A 21,838-nucleotide genomic window follows, 5' to 3' on the forward strand; every position below is an offset into this window, starting at 1 on the left:
TGGTATAGGTAAGAAGCTTTGAGAGACTGGGGAAAAAGTCAAAATGTAGATGAATTTTTTGACTTTATTGTTTTGTAACTGTTTTTAATTCATTTGAATAAAACAACCTGAAATTGTAATTAATGCTCTAAATGTGTGATTTATACAAGAAAGATGATTTAGAACCCCAATGACATATCCATCAAAGAAAAGTCTTAGAGTTGTATCACATATTAGTAAATGCATGAACCTCTAATGTTTTCAACGTAACTAAAAGTTTAAAGTATGTATCATATTCTTAATGAGTCTTCTCTTTATCTCAGTTATGCAACTGAACACCAAACCAATTGTGTCAGTTAAGATGGCTTCTCCTGTAAAATCAAATAAATTGCAAAGCCATTTTTCCAAACCAAACGATCATCATTAGAACTTTCCACTAGATCTCACAGATCTAATGAGATACCAGATTCTATTTCCCAGCCCCCCCTTTATATTCCCAGTATCATCTTCTTGAACCAGATTTTATTACCTCAAGCCTAAATTGCCTTAATTATCCACCGAACTATATCATTTATCATTCCTTTTGGCCCCAAAATATTTTAAAATACTTGCATAATTATGATACTTTAGTACTCATAAATTCCAAATATTATCTTTGTTTATGTCATCTCATCCAGACTTTCCACCTGGCATTCCGAGCTCGGTCAAACCGATCATACCCTCCACCTTCTCACTCCTCTTTGTTTCGAGCACATCTGTAGTGTGTGGACCCTTCCTACTGTCACCAGAATTCCTGAACTCCAACCCCAAGGCAGTGATAGAGTCTTCCTTCTCCCAGGAACTTCCTGCCCATCCTTGAGGCCCTGGTTTAACTGCCTTTTCCTTTGGGAGGTTTTCCATAAATGCATACTGACTTAATTTTTTATTTTTTAAAAATTTTTTTTTTTTTTAGGCGAGGCAACCTTTGGTTGACCTCACAGATTACGAGGACCTTGTCAGTTTACAATCCCTTTTTTTTTCTTTTTTTACACCTACAGCACCCAGTCTTTCTAGGTGGTCTCCCATCCAAGTACTAACCAGGCCCAACCTTGCTTAGCTTCTGATATCAGACGGGATCGGGCTTGTTCAGGGTAGCATGACTGTAGATTGACTTAATTTTCTTTACTCCTGTTTGTCTCACATTCTGTTCTATAGAGTGACATGTTACCGAGGGTCTGGGTCGTATGCCTTCTCTTGCCAACTAAATTCCCATCTTTGAAAATGGGAGTCAAATTTTTCATTTTTCCAATGCCTATCATAATGTTTTGTGTATACTAAGCCCTTAATAAATCTTGTTGGTTGAAAAAAATGATGATACCAAAACTAAATAGTATGCTTGAAATATTCATGAAGTACTTCTGTATTAGAGAAGCAGAATACGCAGTTACTTACATCTAGGATAAAATTTCATTTCTTGCGCTTGTAATGAGGGCAGTTTCCTTGGTTTCAACATTCCCTTGGTTTTCTTATCCTTACAACTTAATATTTCACTGGGTTATTGTGAGGATTAAATAAAATAATTCAAATAAAAAATAGTGCCTGAGACATCGTAAGTTATCAAAAAAATTAATTCCCTTTCCATCATTTATTCCCATTTACATACTTTATTAAGTTTTGTTTGAATATAAATCTTTAAACTATAAACTGGCATAACTCCAAACTTTTTCTGAAAGTAATTTATATCTAACTTTTTTGGTAAGGGTTATCTCAAAGAAAGTAATGGTTAATTAAATTAAAATAAGTATTTATTATAGTTGTCTAAAAACCTCAATCAGCTCATACTCCTTAATAAAAACAAGAAGCAGGTGATGAGTTGATCACGTGACTGCGAATCTGCAGTTGAGGAAAAGGCAGTCACTCAACTTAGGTGCAGGTCACCACAGCTCCATAAGTCAAAGTAAAGGGTGATAAACCCTTAAAGAATGCCTTCAATAGTAGATTCTAGAAGAGAGAAGATATTGAAATGAATTTCTAGTATTTAGAAATCAAAGCTATAAAGATTTACGTATTAAACTATCAGGTAGACCCAGAGTAATGTCTGTTAAAGGAGAATTATTTTTACAAATAGAAAGTTTTACTGTGAGTTAATGGACTATCTCTATCTAAACCTACTAAAACTCAAGGTTAGAATTGACTGTAATGAAGAATAATTCAAAAATAATCAAGATTGTTAATTTGAGAGTTAGTATTTCTTTAAATATTGGTGCGTTATACTGCTTACCACACGCCCCTCACTCTTCTTTTAGCACCTTGACGAGGCTGATTGTTCAGTTCGAAAGTCTAAAATCAAGACAATATTTATCTGTCCAAAGTACATCATAATTATAGAATCTGAGAAGCAACAAACATTTTAAAACAGTTCTTATGAACTTAAAACAACTCTAAATATAATGCAAAACGATACAGCCACACCTAAAGGTTTGAGGAGGGAGGGAAATAGGGAATTAACAAGTTATTATGTATTAGATGTTATGTCATCAGGGAAATAGATAGTAAACAGTGAGGCCTACCTTCCTTCACATTAGTGGCCTCACCCATTCTCCCAGATTTCTGAGAAGGCAGGTAATTGCCCACCATTAAACTCTTAAGAAAACAGCTTGAAAGGAGGCTTGAGACATATGGCTGTTAGCTGGCTGCTGTCTCTCATTTCTCCTGAAAGTCACAGGGACACAGACCTGACCCTCCCTGTGAGTAAACCAGAAAAGCCTGACATTTCTGTGAAGACTACATATCCTTCCCATGTACAGTATTAAGATGACTCATTAACATTTTTGTTAATTCACATAAGATGTGCTTTTTCTCCCTTTGACACATGGAAAATTGCATTAAAGGCCACGTCGGGAATGAAACTTTTCTAGCTGTGCTGAGTTTCCCCGCTTAATAGCAAGTGAATCTGTAGCATTCACCATGTGCCAAGCACTGTTCTGAGTAGGTTTTTAATTTAATTTTTACAACCCGTGAGATCGGTACTATTATTATTCCTGATTTGCAAATGAGGAGACATAGGCACAAATGCTCAATAATTTATCCAAAGTCACATGGCTGTTGTATATTCGAGGCAGGAGGCAAATCCAGTCTCTGGCCCCATGTTGATTCCGTTGGCCACTACACTTGGAGAAAAGGCTTTGCATGCTAGATAAAAAGGTGTAAAAGAAGATGTCCTTCCTGGGGAGCACAGAAGCATACTTAAGTGTAATGGCAGAACTGCCAGTCACATGTAACTGCTTCTTTAGTCTCAGAAACTCTGCAGAAAATCAGTTTACTATATATCAGCTTCACATATGCATGAGTGCCTGCGAGTTTGTGGGTTTGCATGTGTGCTCCTGTGTGTGTGCATTAATGAGAACATCTGTGTACATGTGTTCGTGTGTGGGTGGTGTGACTATTCACTTGTGTGTGTGCATGTGTGAATGCATGAGTTATGTGTGTGTAAGTGGCAAGACCTAGGTTTCAAATCCAGATTAGTCTGGTTCAAAGCATACATTCTTATGCTGTATTTTCTCAAAAAATAAAAAAGAGTAAGTGATATTTCTGTTTGACTTCAAGGTCTGCAGAATCCTTTTATGTGCATTGATTGCCTCAATTGAATAAAGAAAAGATCCACCATGGAATCTTCCATTGACAGATTCAAAGGTTTCCCTGGAAAGTGGACATCAGAAGGGTTGGGAGTTGTGACAAGTTTTATGTATGTAGCAGCTGACAGGCCAGGAGGAGGAGAAGGGGGAGAAAAGAACACAGTACAGAAGTAATACCTGTACTGTATATATCATCCTTTCATCAAAAAATCTCAAAGCACATTTTGGTATATTCTACCCAGTTTTCCTATGCGTCAGTGACGTGTAGAGCATTTGCCTTATTGTGTAAGGTACACAAATGGACACTGAGAGGTTATGTCATTCTCCGAAACCAGGCAGTGGGTCAAGTTGCAAATTCAGCCTTTAGGAATAAAGGGTCATGGCTGCCTTGGCTTCCCAGGAGACCACAATGCATCCTTTAAACGAGTCAGCTATTTTACCACATTTAGATATGAACATCACTGCATCCTTCAGGGCACCTTACCTTCTGATGCCAACTAAGTTCCCTGTTAAAAGATCGTCTTTACCTATTACCAAACTCCATAAATAGCTTCAAAAGATTCTCTTGGAAAGAATCAAAGCTCAGTCCAACTGAAGCTCTCCAAAGGAAACTTGAAGCAGACACTCTCACCTTCTGGTAACTCCGACACACTAATTTCCCTCAGCCGCCTGACTTAAGGAGTAACTCTGGCACCACAGTGGCGGGGACCTCTAATCAGATACCAAACCAGCACTGACTGTGTCAGAAATGATGTCAGATGAACGGCCGCTCCCAGACCCCTACCTCATTTGGAGCAAACACTGAAACACTTGTTTTTTAGGCTACTTTATGACTTGCCTGAAAAATGACTTTGTTCAGCCTAGAATGCCACTAATGTATGAGGTGTTATTCCATGATTTTAGCACTTCTGCTATATGCATAACCTTCTTTTTATGCACATACCTACACAAACAGAAGAAGTATCCTTGAACTACTTATATTATCAGTGCCATATATCAGGGGAGAGACTACATGGCAAAAGGTGTGTTAATACTTTCCTGTATTTAAAATCTACTAAGAAGCAATTTTACCAAAGGTATAAGGAGAAAATGTTTTCATTTTATACCATATGGTTTGGCTTATATCGGATTTACACATTTGGAGTTTCTTATTTATTTTTAATGGTGGTCCTTCACCTCAGGTACCTGACTGGTTTTCACCTCTCCCCTTTTGGGATTCTGTCAAAGGCTGAATAGGGTTCTGAGAGATTGCTGGCCTTTCTGTTGGCAGATCCCTCATTTCCTCCTATCTCCTCACCATCTGTTTCTGCCCTCTGAGGAACAGCCAGGTGACTCCAACAACCATACCTACCCGTGACCAGGACTAGGGGAGAGCCCCCTTCCTCCTGACACCACTGTGGTTCTCGCCGTCAGTCACTTACAAGCTACCTGCACAGAGCACATTGCTTCATCTCCTTTTCCTCTATATTGTTAAAGGAACACCAAGCCCAAGCCTGGGCTCCTTCTGGAAATTATTTGGTAATAAGAAACAGACCCAGGGCACTGTTGTGAGGTGAGGCTGTGACCTTTCACCTTTGGAGACCTGGGTTCCAAGGCTGTCTAGAGGTTGGTGGTCTCTGCCTAGTCAACATCGGGTATTTTTCAATGCCACGCAACCGTATGGCATTTGGGAACATTACATGGATCCCAAGAAGGAATCGTCAGTGTGACAGGCAGGCACAGGATTGTGGGAAAACACACGTCATTTTCCTGCATCGCCAACGTTTCAGATCCAGTAGACTTTCTGTTTTAATTTCAATAACTTCCACTTTTGTAGAGAATAATTTGTAAAAGGCTGGATTCTGGTAAGGATAGATCGACTTTCTTGTGTGGGTCATGGTACTCTCAGATTCATGGTTTTGATTTAGAATATTTCTTTATAGGTTGTAATTAGTCTAGATTCTAATCCATACTTTCTAATATGAATATTGTTTCTTTTATTCATACCTTTCAATCTTTATTTTGGTATTCTCTCAAATTATATCCCAGAAACTTTTATGTAGAATGCAGTTGTTGTGATGGTGATATATAATTTTCCACCTTATTTAGCTTCAAGGATAACCAAGAGTATCAATTTTATGTATCAGAGACCTACTTATCGGTTGCTTTGCTTACTTTAGAAAGAAATGCACTCCACTATAGTAACTGAGAATGGCTTTATACTATTATCGCAGTTCCAAGATTAAACTGCAGACCTTTCAAAGACAAAGCGACAGATCTTTGTAACAAAACCCTCATGGCTCCAGCTCACAAAAGTTAGTTATATATCAAACTAGCCTTGAGTGGTGCTGAGACTAGTGGGAACCACAGTATCTGAGTTCAAATCATAGCCCTGCCCTTAATCGTGTCTGTGATCCTGGACAAGTTTTTAATTTCCTCCAGGTATCTCCATTTTCTTATCTATGAAATGGAATTCATAACAGCATCCTTGGATCTATGTGAAGTTCTTGTGATTGTGTCTGGCTCACAAGGTATTGTAGAAGGGTTTGCTGTTATTTCATAAAAACAACAACAACAACAAAACTTCCTCTAATTTGACAAGTATTTCCAGAGGCCACAAGAGACTCTATTAGATAAAGAAAAGTATTGCACATAAAATCTAAAAATGAATGACCTATATGAGTCAAAAGGCGATGAGGGAGGTAGAGAGAGATAGAGATGAGAGAGAGACAAAGACAGAGCCAGAGAGACTCCCAGATACTGTTAAGCCAATTTCAGGACTGCTGTGTTGGAACCCCCATCCCCACACTGTACCCCGGATCTGAAATTAAATGGAGCAAGGACCAGAGGAGACTGCCTCTTCTTTGACCTGTTTTCACCCATTTGTGTCCTCTAATGCTGAGTGTGCTGGATTCTTTAGCACTTTTATTCCAAAATATTGATTGGCACTGCACTGGCCCAGGCGCCTAACAGCCCTAAGTGACGTTAACTCATAAAATACACCTATTGGGGCTCAAGTAATCAAAAAGAGTAAGGCAAAATAAAAAGGTTTATGTGGAGAATTTTGCACATGGGGCAGTGCAAAATAGAACTTAGAAATGTAGGAAGATTCTAGTCGTATCGAAGTGTACAGCACCATTTGACCAGGGAATTACACTGTTTTAAAAGACGCCTGGACAAAGTAGGGCTATTTACACTCCAGGCACCAGGGACTTTCTGAAGACATCTGAGCTAAGAAACTCTTTGGTACAAAATTCTTATCTTTCAGGTCTTAGCGGGAGCACAGAAGCAACAAAGAAGTCCAGAAAAAAGACGAAATAGAGTCCTTCCTCTCTGTCACTCTTTCTGTGCCTATGGGGTCTTCTTCCAAGAGTAGGAAGAACACATACATAACAATAAAAAAGTGGAAGCTGTGCCCCATATGCTATATTTCTAAATACAAACAATTAACCAGGATTTCAACTCCTCTTTACACAAATGGATTTATCTAAATTATAGCAGCTAGCCTGCTTCAAACCTACGTTTCAGATCTTAGCACTGAGAGTCCCATTACAGAAACACTAGCTGCTGTTTGTTTGTCATGTTCATTTGTTGCTTTCAGTTTTATATCTCACATGAGTGAAATCATTGGGTGTTCGACTTTTTCTGTCTGACGTACTTCGCTAAGCATTATTGTCTCAAGATCAAACAGAGACTCATGGACATGGATAGTGGATCAGTGTTTACCAGAGGGAAGGGGGAGAGGAAGGTAGTTAGGGATAAAAGGGGTCAAATAATTGGTGACAGAAAGAAATCTAACTTTGGGTGGCGAACACACAATGCAATATATATACGACAAACGATTGAATTGTATACTTGAAACTTACTTGACTTTATTAATCAACGTCACTCCAATAATTAAAAAAAAAAAACATTAGAGAAGCCTGAGAAAAAAGAAGTACTAGCTTAAGAAAAGAAAATTCATGAATTATTTTTTAATTATTAAAAATAAAAAATAATTGTATGACTGAAAATATCATCCCTTAGTCTACATTACGCTTACATTGTGAAATCACTCAGTGAACACTGGTGTACATGTGCTCTATTTCAGAAAATCAAAATATTTTTAAGTAAAATGTATAAGGGCATAAATGAAAACACACATGCTATCTACAAGTTTAAATAAAAATGTTAAATTGTTACAGAAGTAACAGATTGGCTTACCAAATCTTGAAATGTCCACTTTAAAGTTTTATGTGTCTAGCTTTTTCAAATACTTTGGGAATTTTGAAAAATATGAAAGATACTGTGTGCAATGTTTATGCCCATGACTCAAAGGCAATATTTCTTATAAAAGTCAAATTTCGGTGGCCAGATTTTCCAGTAACAAGAACCTAGGGTTCTTAGAGAAATAACTGATATTAGGTCCAGCAGACGTATAAGATGAGCCTGGGAGGATTTGATGCTAGAAAGCAAGAAGTCTATCATAGGAATTGTATCATGTCTAAAGGACATGAGACAATTTGAAGACGCTCCCACTGGCTGAAGATAGGATAGTTTTAGTATGAAAATAGTAACTGCGATGGATTAAAATGCATCGTATATATAAAAATCTCTGTGTTCATAATGATACCAAAAAGAACCTCATTTTGGTTACCTTTGGGGTTGCTACAATAATACACTATCCTGAGCATTGATAAATAAAGAAAAAGAGTTCTGTATTTCTGGGTAACTAAATAATTGATGAAGTAGAATTCCTTTATAAAAGGAATGACAAAATTAGGGAATCATTATTTTGACAACTGCACTAAAATAACGGATTTATGCAAGTCATTAATTAATGTTAAATAAATTTAGTGAAGTGATAGAGATCAGTATAATAGAGAATCAGGCTGACCCCGTCTGACCTCAGTGATCAATCTTAGCCATGCATAGCAGGGTGACCAGTTTCCCCCATGACTGGCTACAGTAAGTACTCAGTACCACCGATGAAGAATTTAACCTGAAAGTGATCAAGCCTCTAGATATAAATACCAGTTTATAAGGAAAACTCAAAAGAACAAAGATGACAGCAGGAGGAACCAACTAGCTAAATACAGAATGCAGGATGTTCTAATCCCCGTATCAGATCATTGACACAAAGCAAGTCGGGTAGGGGAGGACTATCACCAAATAAGGGATACTCAAGAGACTAACAAAAAAGTGCAGTGAATTGATCTTATTTTTTCAGCTTTCTTAAGGTATAATTGGCAAGTATAATTGTAAGACGTTTAAAGTGTATATCAGGATGATTTAATTTATGAATATATTGTGAAAGGATTCTTCTTATCTAGTTAATTAACACATTCATTCTCTCTCTCTCTCTTTCTCTCTCTCTCTCTCTCTCTCTCTCTCTCTCTCTCTATTTCTCTCTCTCATCAGAATATATATATTTGGTAAGAACATTTAAGCTCTATTTCTTAGCAGATTTCAATTGTAGAACACAGTGTTATCTGCTGTGGTCACCATGTTATACATTAGATCCGCAGGTCATTTTATAAACGGAAGTCTGTGCCCTTTTACCAACCTCTTTGTATCCCAGATCACCTAGCCCCTGACAACCACTTTTCCATTCTCTGTGCCTATGAATTTGATTTTTTTTTTCCTTCTGTAAGATTCTGCTTGTAAATGATACCATGTAGTAGTTGTCTTTATTGATCTTATTCAGATCTTTATTGGAACCAACCAGCTGTAGGAAGACATTTTCAAGACAATCAGGGTAGTTTCAATACATTAGAAATATGAGTATAAATGGTATTTAACAGTTGCTAATTTTGTTGGCGTGAGGCATGGTGGTTAATGAAAAAAGTTCCTAGAATTTAAAGTTATATGCTGATAATATTTACAGGTAAAAATAACACGATGTGTAGGATTTTGTTTTAGTACTCCTGAAAAAAAAAAAAATGTAGGGAGAGGTGTCTAAAGGAAAAAATGTGTTGAAAAGTGTTGCTCACTCCTGAAACTCAGTGAGGGGTACGTAGAGCACATTGCAGGGTTATTTGGATCTCTGTGCATACTTGAAAATTGTTTTAAAAATTGGTGCACAGTGTCTCGGTGATGACCCCATGTCTCCAGTCTGGATTACTGAATAGGTTTGTTTTCCACATCTGGATGTCTGTAATACTGTATAGCATGTGAAATAGACTATTGAATTTTGTCCCTAAAATTTTCTGGCAAGATTTCCAGACTATTTTTATACTGTTACAGTATGATAAACTATCCCCTCATCATTAAGTATTCTTGAGGTTTTGTGCTTTTTTTAAACTAACTTATTAGGCAATGGAATGACATAAGCTGCACATATTTTAGGTGTTTTCTCACTAATATCCTTGGCAACAACCGAACACATGGCTATTTCAAAACCATTTCCTTTAAAAATAAAGTTGATGGAAAAGGTGTTCAGCTCTTGATGAGGCATTCCAAGGCAGCATGTAAATGCATCACAACATATTTCAAAATCTCTCTCCCAAACCAGGGTCAGAAGCTGGGACATCCTTAGGCAAAACTCAGAAATAGGGATGTGAGAACACAGCTTCTTCCTTCAGATTCACAAATACTGTGGGAGAAAATGTTTGTTACATTTTCTGTTGAAACAGCAGCTGTTTGAGCTCCGGGGTTCACCTAGATGACAGCTGGAGAAGCTGGAATCCAGCAAGGGCTAGCTCCAGTACCCCGCCGTATTCCTTGAAAGACGCAGTCTAGTAGTGAAATAGTCACAGGCTTGTCAGCACTAGTGACATCCGGTGTCTGCACATATTACAATACTGATATTTTTCATTATTTTGACACTTGTATTAGGATATTATCTTTATTTGGTGGCTGCTTTATGCCTCAAATCCCCAAAATGAATCAATGGTTCACTGCGGCATTCTGGGGGTTATTAGTGTCCACCTGAGACTAAATAAATGGTGAACTATGCCATTTGCCACATATACTTAGGGCAGAGAATACAGCATGCTACGTTTAACATTATCATCTTTAAACTTACATATTTCTCTTTAGAACCTTCATAATTTACATTCAGGAATTATACTAGAATTGTCCGGGTTTAGTTAATGACTGATGCAAAAATCCTGCTTTGTCGTGAAGCCCCAAAGCAGTTCAAGAATAAGTGGAAATGAATGTATGTTTCACATTATGGGTCTGCTGGGCTATCTAACTCTCTTAAAGAGACAGGATAATTTTCAAACTCCAGTTCACTATGTGCCTTTGGCAACCTCTAGCTTAGGACTAATGGCCAGCAAGTATGAGTATTTTTCAGAAAAGAGAAAGTCTTTGTGTCTATGATGGGTCAGTTTTCCCTTGTAATGTTTGAGCTAAGCCATCTGCTCAAAGTTCAAAGAGGAGTAACAAACAGGACAGTTGTCACTTCTGTGAGGGACAAGTGATGTCCACTGTGTCCCTAAAAGGATTTTGAATGGTTTCAGAGCTTACATGGGGCCTCTGGGTTCTGGCGACAAAAAGTGCCTGACTACCTGCTCAGGCTGAGCTCCGAGGTTCAGTCAGCTCCCACCTACCTGGTGCCTCTTCACCTTCCTTTCTGAGCTACAGGGTCTACTAGTACAAAAACCCTAACCCATTTCTCCTAAATCCTTGCTTCCCTTGTACCTGGCCCAAGGCTTGGTCTCTGATATCCTTCCATTGAGGTATTGGGTGAAGTCTAGTCTAGTCAAGTGGAGAAAAGGGCCACTTCCCACTATAAACTCTTTGGAATGTTACAGCCACACCAGTGAAACAGTGATTTCTTTTTTAAAGCCGTTTTCATGCTCTTATTCTTCAGACTCTCCCCAGTCCTCCAGGCCCCAGCTTACCCACAGTCTTCCATCACAGCAATCTACTGAGCTTGGCCATCCCGGATGCAGCCCAACCTGTAAGATTTTCAATAATCTACCCTCCATCCCTCAATAATGTACCAGTCTTATCTCTAGGAATTTATGATTATCAACTTGGTGAAATTTAGTTCATTACTAAATTTCATAATATGTATGTCATAATAATAACAAATATAAATGTATTAGTATAAAGTAATATGTTTTAACTTTCACAAAACAAAATGAGTGGCTTTGAGTAAAGTTAGCGTAAAAAGTTATTTTATAAAAAGATACTTATTCTTACTGGGTAGTGAAGATTAAATTGAATGCATAGGATACCACAAGTGCCATTCAAATATAAAGTCAACACCAAGTCTTTGCTTAATATACACAGAAGATACTCAGTTAATGTTGAAAGTAATGATACCATTTGATCGAGCCTGCATTTGGCCATGTCTCACACAAATGAATTATTGTTTTTTTTTGGATATAAGGCCCGGATATCACATTTCTCAGTATAGTATGTTTAAGCCACGGAAAATATTTTCAAAAGAATTGATACTTTTTGAAAAACTCTCTTTAACAGAGTACATGCAAAACTTTTGTTATAAATTGCAAACAGTGATTTATGGATATAAATCAACTATATATATCATTTGTACATAATAGTTCTACATTTTATAATTAATATGGAGTTGGGCCATGCCAACTAACTTGGTTGTTTTCGAGTAGACATAAATCCAGAAGACCACATATGTACCAAAGACAATAACATGGGGATGTGATATCCTTGAGCAAGGAAAAGGAACTGGGTAACAGGATTATTCTAATTATACTAACACAAATAAATAGATAAGAGTAAATGGGGTCAAATATATGGTGATGGAAGGAAATTTAACTCTGGGTGGTGAACACATAATGCAATATACATATAATGTATTATTAAATCGTATACTTGAAACCTAAATTTATTAACCAATATCACCCCAATAAATTTAATAAATAAATAGATACAAAGTAAATACAAAGTGAGGAAGCTAATATGAGATAATTTAGTTAATAACTGCAAAAAAAAACTTGCAAAAAGTAGAAAGAATTAGAAAAATGAATTAGAAAAAGTAGACCAAAACATAAAGAAAAAGGAAAACTAAAAACGACAAAAGCAAAATGATAATATTATTTCCTAAATCTACTGTTTAACCAGCCATACATAAAATGAGAGAAATATCAAATCACCACGTTTCAGTAGAGTTTGGCTCTCTTGGTTCCCTAACGATAGGACTATGAAAAGAATAATGAAATGCATGCAGGACTTCCAGTGACATCTTTTTCCCACACTCAGTGCCAGGGGGAATGTGCCAGCATGGTGACAAGAAAGCAAGTCTAAATATCTTCATGTTGTGCTTGTTAGTGGTTAAAAAAAAAAATCTCTGGTAAAAGAATGGGTGAATAAATAAAGTGAAAATATTTTTATAAGGAATACAAACTCTTTTACAGTCAGCTGTCCAGCAAGAGGAAGCTTCGGAATCCGAGGCTGGGAAATACCAGTCCAGCTAGAGCATCTTTCTCTCAGTCAGTCGATGTGGTGTAAATACACTGGAGAATTTAAGAGCTTACAACATAATTTTTATGAAGTCATCAGAAGTGGAGAAGACTGATTTAAAGTTAACCATGTTTTTAAACAAGGTCTGAAAACCATGGCTTATGAGGCAAGATTTTGCAAGTTTGTGAAGAGTTTGAGCCAAAGAAAGTATTCTTTCCAAAGTCAAATAATTTGATTTAAAAGGAAAATTTAAATGTCATATTAAGAACTGGACTGTGACTTCCATTAGATTGTATATTGCCTCTTAAAAGAAGCAGTGAAAACCTCCTTATGGCTTTTATTACAGAAAAGAAAGGACATGTGTTAAGGTAGATAATAACTCTATTCAACTATACAATTGATATTACATACACACACACACACACACACACACACACACACACACACACACACACACAGAGTAAATATATATCAAATCCCACTGCACACCAGCCGGGTCCTGATGGAGAACAAAGGAACAGTGGGAGGATGCCAAGGAGGAGATGACTAGTGCCTTGGCCGCTATGAGCAGATCAAGATTAAAAAAAAAAAAAGATTGACAGTGCCTCCAACTGTCTGCTTCTGAAGAGGCAGAAGAAAACTCAGGCCCTGGAGGCCGCAGCCCTCTCTCCCTGAACTGCGGAGCGCGTCCCATTCCTCTGGAGGACAAGCAATAACTCTCAACCTGAATATATTTTTTAAATGAAGGGGCACGTAACTGTCCGCCTGCACTTCCTCTCCTCCTTGGCTGCATGGAGCCCAGAACCTCATCAAAGGCTGAATTCTGCCTTTGGTTCTGCCTTTGGTTCTCTCCCTCCTAAGGGCTGGAAGGATGGGAGGGTGTGGAGAGAAGAGAACAAGATGCCCTTTGAACCCATAGTTATTTTGCAATTTTATCAGTCATTTTCTTTAGGATTTTTATGAAAAAATAGTACATATAAATGTACGTATGTATGTATATGTATACGATAAATATTTATTTATTCAACAGCTATTTGTTGATTGCCTGCTATGTTCCAGGCATCATGCTAAGTGCTTAAGATACTTCAGTGACTAAAACAGTCAAATAACTTTGCTTTTGTGAAACTTACATTCAAGTAGGGTGACACACAACAAACAATGAACCTATAAATCACCGTATTCTGTTGTGTGTTAGAAAATAATTAGGGTAGAGGGGATCTGGAATGGGGGTAGGCGCGGTTACAGCTTCAAGGAGAGTATGCAGGGTAGACCCCATTGAGCATGTGACCATTTGAGCAAAGACAGGGAGTTATAGGCAGAACCGTATCTGAAGGCAGGAGAGTCCAGGCAGAAGGAACAGAGTATGAAGGGGTTAAGGCATGCGTGGTGTGGGAGAAGCAGCAAGGAAGCTGAGTAAGCTAAGGTAAGAGAGAGTGAGGAGAAGTAGTAGAGGTCTGAAAGGTGAATTAGGGAGCACATCTTCCAGGCCTTTGGGCATGGAGAGGACTTGGGCACTAATTGAACCCACCATGTGCTCAGCAGGAGACGGGACAGACAGAACTGGAAGCAACTCCCCTCACAGCCCCTCAAGGCCTCTCTGTCTGCTAGTGGATACAAGCAATTGAAATACAGTGTAGACAATGTTGAAGGGGGTGCCATGGGTGCTATGAGACGCTTTGAGAGTGACATCTGAGATCTGGAGATAGGAGGTAGAAGACTTTCTCTAAGTGACCCAAATTGTGAATATAAGTAAAATTCGGGTAGAGTAAGAAAGAAGGGTTTTCCAGGTTAAAGAAATAACACATACACATTATACACTTAACAAATAGTTATCTGATACTAAATTCCAGGAATAGTTTCAGGCATTGAGGAAAACAGCAATTGAAACTGATATTTTTTTAAAAAAAATTCTTGCTCCCATGGAGAAGGGTGAAAGCATGGAATATTCAGGGAACTCTGTGAAAAAAGTGTTTGGAGAGGTGGCTGTGGATGAGGCCAGATGGTAAACAGTGGCAGACCTTGAAAACTAGCGGTCTAGTTTTCATGCTGAAAAGTGTCGCTTTTACCTGAAGGAAGGTGGGAGAGGAGCGTCACTGAAGGATATTCCTCAAGGGAAGTATCTAGTTTCTTTGAGTCCCCATCAGATACCAAAAAGTTTATACATTTGAGAATGTAAGAGACAGACTACCAGTGGCCACCCTTGTCCCCCACCCCCCACTTCTCTCTTCTTCTGATATTTGGAAAGAAAACACAACTGGAAGAAAAGATATTAGAACATAACCGTGTGTGTGTGTGTGTGTGTGTGTGTGTGTGTAAGAAACTTGGGAGTGTTTTCACTGTTTATGATTCATTGCCATTCCCTTCTCCATGGGAAAATTTCACTTATGAAACACTCACATTCTTCCACTGTAAAATAAAAGCTTAAAAATAATACCCATCCATCCTTGTAAAACGACAAGCCAATTTAAACTTGGGGGAAAACAACTTGAAACAGGTTGGGGAAGGGTCCAGAGGGCTTTCCTTCACTGACTTGTGTTAGTTTACCAGATAAGGACACACTCCCTGGCTTTTATGTAAGCTAATCTCCCATTGACCCCACAGCCAGGCTGCAGCATCCATCACAACGTAAACAGGAGTTTTTTGCTTTCTGATTGTATCCACTGACACGCTTTTTCTCCTTGAAGATAGATTATCTTCTTCTTTGAGGTAATTTTCATTATCAGAAGTTGACCTATATTTTATTCAGTCTCCGTTAATACTATTTGTAGAAAAGGTTTTTTGTTTTTGTTTTTTTCAGGTAGATTGAGATAGAAGGAAGTATGCATTCTTCATATTAACATATATTTTTTAGGTGTCTACATTTTTAAAACCTCAAGCACTCCCGTGATTTTAGTACCAAGACTGTGTTTCTGAACGGGCACCACAGTTACACGTAGGCGACCTTGCTGTTGGAAACTAGCCCTGGAGGGGAGCCCCGCGGGCTAGTTTACAGCCTCAGAGTTTACTGAGCCAGACGAGCATGTTTTAAAGCAGCATCACTAACCTCCAAGAGGTGAAATGAAGTTCTTCTTAAAAGTCACCAAAGAATCTGAAACCTGCGGCATCTGAGGTGATAACAGAACTAAGTCATTTCGGGCCGGCTGCCCAATTTGAATGAAAACTTAGTGACAGATAAAACATAAATCAGAGCCCTTATCACTGTGCTTCCCCGGCTTGCCAAATGGGGGGTGAGTTTATCAGCGACCCACGGGCCGCTGACGGCTCTTGCCCTTCGTGCTCGGCAGCGGGGAGAGCGGCTGGCAGCTAAATGGCTGTTCTAAAACGTGTTCGAGTAAACAAGCCAGGCCGAAACTTCCTTGAACTGCCAGTTAGTGAAATGTCATCCATCTCACTAAACTGTGCATTTGATAGGGGCATATCATCGATATCTGGAAAAGAAAACAAATAAAAAGAAAAAAAAAATGAGTTCTCTGCTTTAGGCTGGGATTTCTTCTGTTGATAAAAGTACTAAGAGTTAAACTGCCTGGCCCACACAGTGGCTCCTGGTTCATGGAAAGGTAGGGGCTGGGGCGGGAAGGGAGGATTGTTACCCTTTAGACGATTTAGAAATATTCTTGGCATCCTCCAAAAAAAAGCGAGTGGCAGTTACTTTAATTTTCATGAAGCCCTATACTAGCTGAAATATGTTTTTCTAATATTTAAAGGAACAATTCTACAAACCTGTTAGGAAGATGTTAAATTTCATGTTATTTTTTCATCTTTTCACATGGCGGGCTGACAAGAGCAACATGGTTTTCTAGGCCGAGGTGTAAACCTTTCAACCCAATCCAGTGTCGCTATTCTAGCAAAGAAATTTATCAACACCTGGAAAGAGCTGTCATTTTTTATAAGGCACTAGTACTCCCCCCCGCCCCCCGCCCAACCCACACCCCTAAAAAAAGGTAACAACAGCTTGAGTGGCTCACTCTAGGACCTCGTCAGTGAGAATACGAGTGTCCCATTTGGAAGAATGGATACACGTGTTTTCTGACATGACTAAGGTATCTCTACTTAGCAGGAAAATATGTGACCTTTATGAAAGGCCAAATAGTTGTGTGCTGGCACTGAAATTGACAGGACATGTCCAGCCAAAGGTAGAGTAAATGTCTGGAAGTGAACTAATTTTGGCATTGTTCAAAATGTTTGGACGTGAAGTTGATAGTTAGGAAGAAGATGACAATAGATGCTTTATAGAGAGACCAAATTAAAATTACTTTTCCTCAGCAGCAGGGTGAGAGGAAACCCAAAATGTTCAAGTAAGCGATGAACTCTATTACTAATATCCTTGTGTGGCAGAAACTCAGGATGTGCATGGATGCGCATTATTACAGACATTGTACCACGTGTTGTGTGAACGCTACTTTCTCACTCAAGATTGGCTCACAGCCACTGCAAACTCAGATGTTTTCATTTAAAAATTGATGCATGGATATAAATATAGAAAAAATAAACCTGTGATCCGCCAAAGATATCAGCATTTGAGTTTACTAAAAACAGAGGCCAGAAACATTTGTCTAAAAAATAACCTAAAGGCTTTCACTTAAAAAGTCATTTTAGGTAATGCGTCGCAGATTACAAACCATGCTTTTAACTTGATCAGGGACTTCTACTTAAATAGAATGGTTTTTAAGAGAGCTTTGTGGTTCCATTTGCTTTTCTCATATTGATATATGTAGTGACTATTCCTTCACCTAGTAATTTTAAGCTATACTACCTGAACTTACCTTGCAAAAAATTTTAAAACATCAATATTTTCAGAGAAATTATTGATAACTTACAGAAGACTGATCTAACAATATATCTCACTGTCAAAAATTCCAAACTTTATTCCACTGAAGTTCAGTATTCGCTTATCAAGGTTTTGCTGTATAAATGTGTTGGACCAGAATTGGGGATGTGGGGATTTCTGCCACAATTTAAATGCTTTACCCACCTAAGCAACGCAAGTGAAGATATTTGGGTTTTTTATTATTATTTAACATATATCTATTCATTCATCAAATATTTTTGAATGGCTACTATGTCCTATAGCGTATATACATTTAATTATATATTAAATACAACATAGTTATATACACACAAGGGCATATAATAACAAGGTAATAAAATACATTGTTTCAAATGTTGAGGAGCTTTCAACCCAGTTCTAGATAGCATATTTTAATAAGTTTTAAATGTAAATTTTATAAGAGAATGATGAGATGTCACAAAATAATTCATCTTAAAGAGAATTTCATTAATGGCTAAGGAGAGAAATTAAAGATGGCTCTAGTCAGGCCCACTGTATTTGAAAGGGCTAGTAATCTTGTCTGGTCTTGTCACCAACTTTCAGAAGCACTCCAAGTATCTGAATAAGTACTGATATTGGAGTCACTATCTCAAATTGTTTTCTGCAATCTTATTCTTATCTAAGACTTCAGAGGAGACCCTACCTTATTATCATTGCCCTCCAGAAAAAGAAGAGTCACAACCTGTCTCAAGTGTTAAACAACCCTGACTCTTAAGAAATCATTTAAGTTAACCTCCAACCTTCATGCTGCAATCTTAGCTTGTCTCCTTGTATCTCTAAAGATGTTTATTAAATTGCGTTTTGTCATTCTCTCCTTCAAGCTGAATAATGCCAATTCATGACTTTCCAGAAATAATCCTTTGATTGTCAAGTATACTGTTGATGTTATTAGATTTATTTTCCACTTGGTATTATAACAACCCTAGCTCTTTGACTGAGCCCTAGAAATTTTGGGAGACAGCCTGATTTAGAGGATTAGAATGGGTCAGGAAGTGTTTCATCTCCGGGTTACTGCACCACATCTGCTCCAGGTTAATGATGGTTCCCACATAGGTGGCCCTTCATTGTTCTACACCAGAACTGTCCAATAGAAACATAATGCAAGCCATATATGTAATTTTAATTTTTTTTAGTAGTCACATTAAAAAGTGAAAAGAAACAGGGGGAAATAATTTTAATAATATATTTCACCTAACTCAGCATACCCCAAATAGGTCTTTTTAACATGTAATAAACAAAATTATTGATGAGATAGTTTACATTCTTTTTATGCTAAGTCTTTGAAATTAAGTACGTATTTTACACTTGTAGCACATCTCATTTTAGATGAGTCACATTCAAGTGTTCAATAGCCACATGTGGCTAGTGGTACGTTTTGGACCTCACAGGCCTACATAAACTAGAAGGCAGTCTCAGTAAACCTTGCCCAAAATATGGAAACCTCCCCTGCTGATAAGCTTGGTGGGTATGAAAACTGAATCCATTCTCCCTATTAGAAATGGTCCTTGTTCTCCGTCTCTCTGCTACTTATTCCAAGTCTGAACAGTGGTCATTATAGTTAGTTTTATCACATTTCAAAATATTCTAAAATTCTACATGCAGTCTACAAGCCAAATGGTAATTATCTAGTACTCCTTAAAGAACAGAGACATGAGATGTAGTTTTTTGTTTGTTTACCTATATACCACAGCTCTGTTTTCAGAGTCTATCAGACTCTCAAGCAATATTTATTAGGGCCAGGCATGGTTAACGTGCTAGGGACAAGCCATGAAGGATGCAGCATCCTGGTCTCAAAGAGCCTCTATTCTAGATCCACTCATGTAAAATTATTTCTACTTTTCACAAGTTTTATCTTGTAAGGGGCTCACGTGGACTCGTCAGACTACCCACTTGCACAGTACCCTCTTAGGTATGAGAAGTGAAAATGAAAAAAAGATCTTTAGTCACTTTCTTTTGGTCCTGGAAGATTCAATTTGGCAAGTTTTTTAGGAAATAAAAACTCCCTTGCAAACAAGTGACTCAAATTGTTCACATTGTAACTTTTCAGAAATATTCTATAACTGACTGTAAAACAGTGATATTATATCATCTTAAGTACCATATTATATCTAATCTCTTTCTTCTTCGAAGAGACAGCAAAAGGAAAAAATGCCAAAAAAAAAAAAAAACCCCACAAAGAATAATTTAAATAAAAATCACAAACAGGTATCCATGGAGATATAAACATCTGTAAAATGAATCACCAATTTCAAGTCTTCTGTGGGCAGGAGTTGCCTATTGACAGATAGAAGCTCACTAAAGAACTGGCAGAATTACTTCCTTCTGAACTTAGTGAATGAAATTGTTTCTGATCTCTGATGAAAGTTAAGCTACAGTTCTCATGAGATGTTCTACCAGCTCTGGACAAAGCAAAGTGCTCAGAACTTCCCTTGGCACAACAGACTCTTTTCCCGTATTTATCAGCTGACTTTAATGTTCTCTCTTTTCAGCTTTCAAGTTTCTGTGACCTTAATATGACATTTTAGTTGGGTGATTAATCGCTTTTAAATGGCATTGCACTGATTAAACGAAGGCCTTGTTGGCGTAAGAGTCAGTTACAATGCTGCGATTCAGTGTGATAAGCTTAAACATACACAGTTAGATGTAGTAATATCTAATTTGTCAAAGCTCTTGTGGCTTAATTTTTTGCCGCAGTTTGAAAGAAACAGTGACTGGACAAAAAAACTCCAGATTTATTGCTTAAGTACCTTCTAGTAAATTGATCTTGCCCATCATGTAATCTGATTTTGGACATTTTGAGAGACAGCGGAGCTCAACCAGCCTGAAACCTCCTTCAAAATGGGCCTGAGGGTTCCTGATCACAGAGCTTGAAAGCTAAGCAACAAGATATGAATGTCTCTGCAGAGGCAGACAACAACCCATTTGGCTAGCCAGAGCCTTCCTTTTAGGATAATTGCATAAAAAAAATAAATGTCAGTAAACAGATGAAAGATTCATGTAGGAAAATAAAAATATATATTGGCTCCTGAAAACATCATACTGAAATGGGCCATAGCTCTATTATGTGAAAAATAAAACAGGAGCAGCTGACATTTCTTTTAAATGGGTTATTATAATCATAATTAACTCATCCTAGCAATAGTCAGTTTTTTTCTGGCATATGTTTTCAAGGCAGGCTAGTACTTTCTCATTGGGAAAAAAGAAGATATCCTTCTCTTGCAATTTTTGAAATAACAATTACTTTTCCGTTTGGTAAATAGGAAAGGAGGAAATATGAGCATTTCTTCAGATTAAATGTGAAAAACTTCTACTATTTCAGCCTGTTGAGTGCACAAAGAGTAAAGCTTATATTCAGTGCATATCCCACAAAGTTTATTGGACTATTAAAGGCATTGTTCTAGATGTCAGGGAAATAGAAAAATTAGTAAGATGATACTCTTTGTTCTAAAGCCTCTAGTAGAATACATAAACATACACATAGTTATTATATCAGACAAAAAATAATGTTGTGAGAAGCACAAAGCGATTAACCTGACTGGAACAGTATAGAAAGCCAGCTCAAGAAGAGAGACAAAATTGGCAAGAGATAAATAAGTAGTATTTGAAAAATAGAATTGCTACCCAAGGACATTATAGGGAGAGAAAAGAGCATGAATAAAGCCTGATGTTGTAAAGGCACAAGGCAGAATTATTTCATGCCTAAGAAAATGTTTTATTAAATATTTACACAAATTTCCATATTTTCATTAAAAATATGGAAAATTTCCAAATTTCCATATTTCCAAAGTTGGCCTACTCATTAGGAGCAAATTAAGATGTTCCCAGAAGCACAGTTGCTGGAACAAGATAGCAGTTTTGTTCTTTCTCAAGCTCAGTGTTCGTTGGCAGGCCAGGGCGGGTAGTAGCTGTGCTACTCAAGGTCATACAGAGACCCAGGCTCTTTCTACCCTGTTGCCCTGATAACCTCTGCGTTGCCCTCATCTGAAAGGTTGATGCTAGCTCACTGGACCCTCATCTGCGTTCCTATACCTGGATAGGGAGAAAGGAGGTGGAGGGCAAGAAGCTT

The 21,838-nt window shown here is 37.7% G+C and overlaps 1 pseudogene; it reads right to left on the reverse strand.

Moving 5' to 3' along the window:
* Positions 1-1,007: 1,007 nt before the first annotated feature.
* LOC112475125 lies at positions 1,008-1,126 on the reverse strand (annotated as a pseudogene).
* Positions 1,127-21,838: the final 20,712 nt, after the last annotated feature.

This window comes from Pteropus alecto, unplaced genomic scaffold (genome assembly GCF_000325575.1).
Source record: "Pteropus alecto unplaced genomic scaffold, ASM32557v1 scaffold50, whole genome shotgun sequence".
NCBI lineage: Eukaryota > Metazoa > Chordata > Mammalia > Chiroptera > Pteropodidae > Pteropus > Pteropus alecto.